Source organism: Heterocephalus glaber, unplaced genomic scaffold (assembly GCF_053883595.1).
Source record: "Heterocephalus glaber isolate CG9 unplaced genomic scaffold, H.glaber_assembly_v1.0 deba00001463, whole genome shotgun sequence".
Taxonomy (NCBI): Eukaryota; Metazoa; Chordata; class Mammalia; order Rodentia; family Bathyergidae; genus Heterocephalus; species Heterocephalus glaber.
Genome location: NW_028258310.1, coordinates 11,318,998 through 11,328,106, shown reverse-complemented (window position 1 = coordinate 11,328,106; position 9,109 = coordinate 11,318,998). Strand labels below are relative to the sequence as shown.

The window sequence follows — 9,109 nt, the reverse complement described above, 5'->3', positions numbered from 1 at the left end:
AGTGCTGTACTGTTTTTATCACAGTAGCTTTGTAGTATAGTTTCAAGTTGGGGATTGCTTTTGCTATTCTAGGTTTCTTCTGCTTCCAAATGAATTTTTGGATTGTTTTCTCTAGTTCTGTGAAGTATATTGTTGGAATTTCAATCGGTATTGCATTAAATCTATATAGTAGTTTTGGAAGTATGGCCATTTTCACTATATTGATTCTTCCTAACCAGGAACAAGGGATATCTTCCCATTTTCTGTATTCTCTTTGATCTCCTTCTTCAGAGTGCTGTAGTTTTCAGTGTAGAGGTCTTTTGCTTCCTTTGTGAGGTTGATTCCTAGATATTTCATTATTTTAGATGCTATTGTGAAAGGAGTTATTTCCCTAATTTCTCTCTCAATGGGTCTGCTATTTGTGTATAAGAAGGCTATTGTCTTTGAGTGTTGACCTTATATCCAGCTACTCTACTGAATCTGTCAATTAGGTCTAGAAGGCTTTTGACTGAGTTTTTTGGGCCTTCTATGTAAAGTATCATATCATCAGCAAATAATGACAGTTTAACTTCTTCCTTTCGTACCTTTATTCCTTTTATTTCTTTCTCTTGTCCAATTGCTATGGCTAATGTTTCCAGAGCAATATTGAACAGGAGTGGTGATAGTGCACATCCTTGTCTTGTTCCTGATTTTAGTGTGAAAGTTTTCAGTTTTTGACCATTTAGTATGATGTTGGCTGTTGGTTTTTCATAGATAGTTTTAATCGGGTTGAGATAAAGACCTTCTATTCCAATGTTCTGTAGTGTTTTGATCATGAATGGGTTCTGGATTTTGTCGAATGCCTTTTCTGCATCTATTGAGATGATCATATGATTTTTGTCCTTGACTCTGTCAATATAGTGAATTACATTTATTGATTTATGAATGTTGAACCATCCTTGCATCCCTGGGATAAATCCAACTTGGTCAGGGTGTATGATCTTCTTGATGACCCTCTGTATTCTGTTTGCCAGTATCTTGTTGAGGATTTTTGCGTCTATGTTCATTAGGGAAATTGGTCTGTAGTTCTCTTTTTGGGTTGGGTCTTTCCCTGGTTTTGGAATCAAAGTAACACTTGCTTCCAGGGAAGAATTTGGAAGCCTTGCTTCCCTTTCAATTTCCTTGATGAGTTTAAAGAGTAATGGAGATAGTTCTTCTTTAAACATCTTGTAGAATTCAGCAGTGAACCCATCAGGACCTGGGCTTTTCTTTGTTGGTAAATTTTTTATTACATTTTCAATTTCACTTATTGTTATTGGGGTGTTGAGAATTTCTATATGTTCTTCATTTAACTTTGGCAATTTGTATGTATCTAGGAATCTGTACATTTCTTCTGTGTTTTCCATTTTATTAGAGTACAGGTTCTCAAAGTAGGTATTGATGATCCTCTGAATTTCTGGTGGATATGTTGTGGCTTCACCTTTTTCATTCTTAATTGCATGGATTTGAGCCTTTTCTTTCCTTTTTTTGATAAGGTTGGCTAAAGGTTTATCGATTTTATTTATTCTTTCAAAAAAACAGCTCTTCAATTCATTGATTTTTTTGTATTGTTCTCTTAGTCTCCATTGCATTGATTTCTGCTGTGATCTATATAATTTCCTTTCTTGTATGAGCTTTGGGTTTGTTATGTTCTTCTTTTTCTAGGAGCTTGAGGTTCTGCATTAGGTTATTTAACTGAGTTCTCTCTGTTTTCCTAATATGGGCATTCACTGCTATGAATTTCCCATGCAGAACTGCTTTCATTGTGTCCCACAGATTTCTGTATGTTGTACTGACATTATCATTTACTTGTAGAAACTGTCTAATTTCTTCTTAATTTCCTCTGTGACCCATTGGTTGTTCAGGAGAGTGTTATTCAATTTCCATGTGTTTGTGGGTGTTCTGCGGTTTCTTATGTTATTGATCTCCAGTTGTATTGCACTATGGTCTGATAATATACAGGGGATAGCTTCAATCTTTTACATTTACTTAGATTTGCCCTATGAGCTAGCATGTGATCTATTTTGGAGAATGACTGATGTGCAGCTGAAAAGAATGTGTATTCTGATTTAGTGGGGTGAAACACTCTATAAACATCTCTTAAGCCCATTTGTTCAATAGCTTCGTTCAGTTCTAGAATTGCATTGTTAATTTTTTTCCTAGATGATCTGTCTATTTGTGATAGAGGGGTGTTGAGGTTCCCCCACTACAATTTAGTTAGTGCTTATTTGGTTTTTCATGTCCATTAATATTTGTTTTGTATAGTTGGGAGCATTCATATTTGGTGCATAAATATTTAGGATTGTCATCTCTTCCTCTTGGATTGTTCCCTTCACAAGGATGTAGTAACCATCTTTGTCTCTCTTAATTAGTTTTGGTTTTAAATCTACATTGTCTGCAAATAAGATTGCTACCCTTGCTTTTTTCTGGGATCCTGTCACACAGAGAACTGTTTTCCATCCTTTTACTTTCAGTCTATGAATTTCCTTTTGAGTTAGGTGTGTTTCTTGTATACAGCATATTGCTGGGTTTTGCTTCTTAATCCATTCTGTCAGTCTGTTTCTTTTGATTGGTGAACTGAGGCCATTAACATTGATAGTTATAATTGAGACATATTGACTCATTCTTGTCATGATGTTTTATTGTTGTTGGCTCTTTTCTTATTTTTCCCCCTTTCCCTTTAGTGCCTTACCTTGAGTGGTGTCTTCTCTCTGTTGGCCCTCATGGAGTTGAGACCTTCACTGACTTTTTCTAGGATATTGCATAAAATTGTTTGGAGTGCTGGTTTGGTGTTCATGAAATTTCTCAGGTGTTCTTTGTTGTGGAAGTATCTAATTGCCCCATCGATTTTGAAAGATAATTTTGCCGGATACAACAGTTTAGGTTGGAAGTTATTTTGTTTTAGGGCTTGAAATACTTCATTCCAGGCTCTCCTTGATTTGAGGGTTTGTGTTGAGAAATCTGCTGTGATTCTGATTGGCTTTCCTTTGTAGGTGATTTGTTTCTTTTCTCTAACTGCCTGTAGGATTTTGTTCTTCTGTTGGGTTTCTGGTATCTTGACTATTATATGCCTAGGTGTAGATTTTTTTTTATCATGGCTAATTGGAGTTCTATATGCCTCACTTGTCTGTGTGTCCAATTCTCCACCTCTGTCTGGGAAGTTTTCTACTATTACTTCTGTGAACAGTTTTTTTATGTCAATTGTACTTTCTCCTGTTTTTTCGTGGACTCCTATCAGTCTTATGTTATTCTTCTTTGCATCATCTAGCAGCTGTTGGATTGATTTCTCATGGTCCCTTACTATCTTTAAGAAATCTCTGTTTTCATGGTCCTTAATTGTGATCCTGTCTTCTATATCTGGTATTCTGTCTTCAGATTCTCTTAGTCTGCTGTGGATACTTTCAATAGAGTTTTTGATCTCCTGAATATCTGTTTGAATCTGTTTCATGGATTCCATTTCTCTCTTATGTTGGGTGATCATGGTTTCCATTTCTTTCTTATGCTGGGCATTCATGGCTTCCAGCATGTTTCTGATCTCATCTATTTTCTTGTCTGTTTCTACTCTAGAGCCTCTAATCATGTCTTTCACTCTGCTCACCATCTCTGTATTTATCTGGGAGATTACTTCTGCTTTGAATTTTTCTAGAGCCTCATGCATCTGCTTTGTTACTTCCTGTGCTATCAGTTCAGGGTGTCCAGGTGGTTGATTATCCGACTTTTCCACCTCATTTCCCCCAGAATTTCCTTTTTGTGGTGTGGAAGCCTGCATTTGTGCCTTGCTTAAATGTCTTCTCATTTTTGTTTTTGGTACTGTCCTTGGTTTAATTCCTGGGTTGATATTTCAAAATTGCTTAATGCAGGTATCTTTGTTGCTTGTGTTTAAAACCCTTCTGGAATGATTGCTTTTCAGAGGTGTCTTCCAGATATGGGTTGTGTTTAGGTTTTGAGGCTCTAATGACTCTGAGGCTATTTTATTTTCCTTATACCGGGAAGAAAAACTGATTGGATCAATCACAACATGTTAGGCCAAATGTTACAATCGGCAATACCATAGCATCAAGTGCAGCTTAGAAAATGACAATTTTTGGTAGTTATTAATCTATCATTTAACTATGTGAAGTATAATCCCCTGTGCCTCTGTAGTGAGGGACCAGGTAGCAGAAGAGCCATAAGGTGAGGGGGGGGATGGAATTGGTCCTTGCAGGCACCTGAGCTTCTAAGAGGAGCACCGGATGAAGGCGGGGCTCCAAGCCACTCCTGGGACCTCACCATGCGGTGGACAGGAACCGGAACACAGCCGAGGAGCCTCAGGCTGCTTGGCCAACCCGTGGAGAGAAGCTCCTGATGAAGGCAGGGCTTCAAGCCGCTCCTGGGACCCCACTGCACCCAGGGCAGGAACCAGAACACAGCCAAGGAGCCCCAGGCTGCCTAACCGACCCACAGAGTGAAGCTCTGGATGAAGGCCACTGATCACTTGTTTAACTTAACTTGTCACTGAGCCTCCATATAAGAAAGGCAGGAGCTCTCTGGGGAGAAGAGAACCTACCAGAGGGCAGCCCAGGAGGCAGCTGCCATGGGGGATGCTGGCCACTGGCCCAGAAAACATCCACCTATGTAAAGGCAAAAAAGTTGTGTCCCAGTGGTTTTGACACATGGTTTTTCAGTATCTCAAAATATTTCCCCCTTTCCAGATAAAAGTCACTGACTGCCTTTTCTGGAATCCAAAGAAGTTCAAAACAAACTTTAAACAAAGACAACCTCTGCTCCTGGTTATTAGCTCCAGCTCATTGAGAAGAACCAGCCAAGATTCTACCCCCCTGGGCTTTTCCTAGATGAACCCCACAAAGAATTCCACCACAGCATCCTCTTCACCCTCCTGGTGGCCAGCAATTATTGTGGACACCCTCATGGGTGTGACATTTTACTTCTGTTGACATTTTCTTCTTGCCCTGATAATTACGCAGAGAAAAGAAGTTAGTTTTTTTTCTCGATGGAAGTTGTTAGAGGCTTCTATGTGGTCCAAATTCAATGGTCTCTCCCAGTAGCTGATTCTATCACCTGGACAAGGTGAAGAGAATCTTAGACACAGAGTGGTAAAGCCCACATGAAGTCCACATGCTGCCCTGGCCTCACTGGGAAGGTGGGAGTCTAAGCAGCTTGTCACCTCCTGGGAAACGGGAATGCAACTCTGTCCCATGTGCTTTGGCAAGGGGCTCTGTGAAGAACACTAGAAATACTCCTGGAACAAAAGGAAAGCATTCAAGACTGTGTCATCTTCACATATGAATTGGTGCTGCTTTGAAAGCACTATTCTATTTACATTCCCACAAGCTTGTGAAGTAAGGAGGCAAGGTTAAATTCCTACTGCATTTGCAAGGGAAGAACTGAAAACTGAGACAGGGAGCAGACAGAAGCCAGAGAACTTCTCCTGGAGAAGAAAGGAGGGGCCCAGGCTAGGCTGAGTATTTTAATGGATTTACTCATTCCATACAACTGTCTATCATTACTCCCACAGTACACATGGAGAAATTTGACTTTTGGGACCCTGAGTGAATTTCCAAAAGTCAAACCCCTACCCAGGGATGGGATCAGACTCGACCAGGGAACCACCAAGTTTTCCTCATTATTGATTTTCACAAAGAATAATGCAATGTACATTTACAGAGGCCCAGAATATGTGGAGGGGAAGAAATTCCAAAGGTGATCTGGTACATTCACTCAACAAGTATTTATCAAGGACCAGCTCCTAGGCAGGCATCTCTTAGTGTAGAAAGGGGAAACAGAGAACAATAGGAAAGTTCACAGACAACATCTACTCTTTCATTGACCTAACATTCCAGAAGAAGAGAGAGATAATAAAAACAAAGTAATAGTCATGGGAGAGGAAGGAATACAAGGTAAAATGATGGAAAATGCAGGAATATAAATTAGAAGGCTGGGGGATGCCCACGGCCTCACCCACTGGCCCCGCCGCCACTCCCCGCCCTTCAGGAAGGCCAGGCAGACACAGTGACCCTCTAGATGGCACACCCCACTCAGCACCAGGCCTGGGTGGGACTCTTCTTCCTGCAAAGCCAACCTTTCCTTCACACCCCTCCCAAAGACAACTTGCTCTCCTGTCACTGGCTGGCACGCACACTCCGGGCAGACCCAGGGGAAACAGGCTCTCAGGCAGCCCTTTGTTGGTCCTAGGACCCCAGGGTCCCTTCCATCCCCATCACCCCAGGACCCAGGCAGAAGCCTGCGGGGCGGGGCCTCGGACACGCGCCTACGCGTCCAGCAGGTGGCAGCAGCGAGCGGCCGCGCCCCCCGCGGGGCCACCCCTCAAGCCCACACCATGCATGGCGCGCTGTCCTATTCCGCTCGGCTCGCCCTGGAGTCCCGCAGCCCGGACGACCCCCGGGATTCATGAGCCGCTCGCAGGGGCCGGGCCAGGGGCCGCTGGCTCCCGACGCGGGCCGAGAGGTGGGTCCCGGGGCGGGTTGTCGCTCCCCGAGGCCGGGCGGGGACGCGCTGCCCCCGCCCTGCTTCCCCGCGGTCCACACCCCCTTCGGGCTCCGGGGCCGTGGGGCTGCAGGAGCGCGGGGTGCGCGCGAGCTGGCGCTGCCGCCGCTGCGGCCCGGGTTCGGGGCCCAGGAGCGGGGCCGAGGCGCCGAGTCCCACCGCCTTCCCCTGCTGTCCGCTCTCACCCGCGCCCGCGGGTCCCCTAGTCTTCAAGGCCGGTGACTCCAGCCTGGCGGAGAGGGGACGGCGCAGGGAGAGAGCAGTCATTCAGGTCAGAAAGGAAGAAAATTACCTATATTCTCAGGTGCCATAGTATGTAGAAAATCATAAGGACTCCAATTAAAATAAAACAGTTAAAAATAAAAAGTTCAGCGCGGTTGCAGGATATAACAGCACAAACCAAAAACTGTATTTTTATACACTGAACAATCTGAAATAAATATTTAACAATGAACAATCTGAAATAAAATTAAGGAAACAACTCAATTTACAATAGCAACAAAAAGCATAAAACATTTGGAAATAGATTTAACAAAAGAAGTATAAATCTTTTACTCGGAAAACTATAAAACATTGTTGAATGAAATATTTAAATAAATAGAACAACACCTGATGTTTGTGTACTGCAAGACAATATTGAAGTTAGCGATGCTTCTCAAATTAATCTGTAGATTCCATGCAACCCCGATCAGAATCCCAGCATCGTCTTTTTTTTTTTCTAGAAATCGACCAGTTGATCGTAAAATTCATATAGAGACTTAGTAACCCAGAACCGGTTCTTGAAAATGAAGAAGAAAGTAGGAGAACTCACGCTTTCAGTTTGGTAATGAGATAGGCTAGGTCAGTGGAAAAGCATTGCGAGTCCAGAAATAAATCCATGTACCGATGGTCAACTGATCTTCCGCATGGATCCCAAATCGATTCAATGGGAAGAGAACAGACTTTCAACAAATGGTACTGGGTACCGGATGGCCATATGCAAAATAATGGAGCTGAATCTACCTTGCATCATATACATAAATTAACTCAAAGGGGATCAAAGACCTGAATGTAAAAGTCAAGACCCTTGGAAGGAAACATAGGAACAAATCTTCATGACCTCAGATCTCTGTGCATTCTACAATACGATGCCAAAAGCAAAAGCAGCAAAAGAAGAATTGGACATGAGACATTATCAAAATTTAAAATTTTGTCCTTCAAAAAAGAACACTGTCCAGAAAAATGAATAGACAGCACAAAGAAAGGGAGAAAATATTTGCAAATCCTATATTTGATGTGAGATTTGCATCTACAATATATTTTTAAAACCTTAAAAATAAAAAGAAAATAGCCAGTTTTAAAGTAAACAAAAAGAACCTGAATAGATGTTTCTCCATGGAGATACATGCTGTGATTTAAATACAGTTTGTACCCTGAAACTCAGGCTAAAGTTTGACCCTTACTGTAAAGTATTCATCCAACTGTGGTGTTTAGATGGGGTCTTTGGGAAGCAATTAGGATGGAGCCTCTGGTGGCTTTATAAAAGAGGAGAGAGAATAAATGCACATATATCCACATGCGCACTCTCTGTCTCTTGCCAGGGGATGCCATGCACAGTCTTGTGACTGTGCCACCAAAAAGGCTATTGACAAATGCAGGCCATCAGCCTTGACTAGAACCATGAGCCAAAATAAACCTATTTTCTTTATATCTGACCCAGTCTATGCTACTGTGTTACTGACAACAGAAAATGAACTGACACAATATACAAACGGCCAATAAGCACATGAAAAAATGTTCAACATCATAATCATCAAGGAAATGCAAATTAAAACTACAATAAGATAACACTTCACACCCAGTAAGAGAGCTACTGTTATAGCTTGTATCTAGATGTCTCCCTAAAGCCTCATGCACTCATAGGTGGGGCTTTTCAGAGGTGGCTAGATCTACAGTGTGTGAAGATGGGTTAAGGGTATGTGGTAACTAAAATTACTCCACTGACTGGTTTAGCGTAGTTCTGGGTTTGAATAATAGGAAGGCCCTCCCTGGGTGTGAGTCACACCATCCAATAGGCTTGTAGCCTGGATGGGATAAAAGTCCAGAAGGATCACTGCTTGCTGTCTCCTGCCTGCTGTGCCATGGACTGTTTCTCCTCTGTGATGCCCTTCCACTGTGCCACCCTGCCTTGGAACCAGCCAACTATGAACTGAAACCTCTACAAACTGTGAGCTAAATAAATCTTTCCACTTTTATCTTGTGAGTGTTGAGTACTTTGTCCCAGCACCAAGAATGTAACTAAGACTATAATTAAAAATACTGATGGCTCTTGAGGAGCTTGGGCCCTCAGAAGATATTAAGAACTTCCAGGGCCAGGGATTTAGTTCAGTGGTTTCACCGCCTGCTGCACAAGCACAAGGACCCATGTTCCATCCCCGGTACCAAAAAAACAAAAACAAACAAAAAAGAACATCCAGTAAGCTGGTGGGCAATATTGTCCATATAAGCAACACCTAGAGTAGGTGGCACACCCTTCCTGTCACTTCCTTGAACCAAAGAGAGCATCTCACCCCATCACTGCAAAGCAGAATCTGCACCCAAATGATAGCCAAGCAGGGGGAAATGTAGG

The 9,109-nt window shown here is 42.3% G+C and overlaps 1 long non-coding RNA gene across 1 annotated transcript; it reads left to right on the top strand.

Moving 5' to 3' along the window:
* The first annotated feature begins 17 nt into the window (after positions 1-17).
* Positions 18-8,735, top strand: LOC147826667 (uncharacterized). Its single transcript, XR_015438855.1, has 2 exons — positions 18-6,462; positions 7,224-8,735. It is a non-coding gene; the product is annotated as an uncharacterized LOC147826667 (long non-coding RNA).
* The last annotated feature ends 374 nt before the right edge of the window (positions 8,736-9,109 follow it).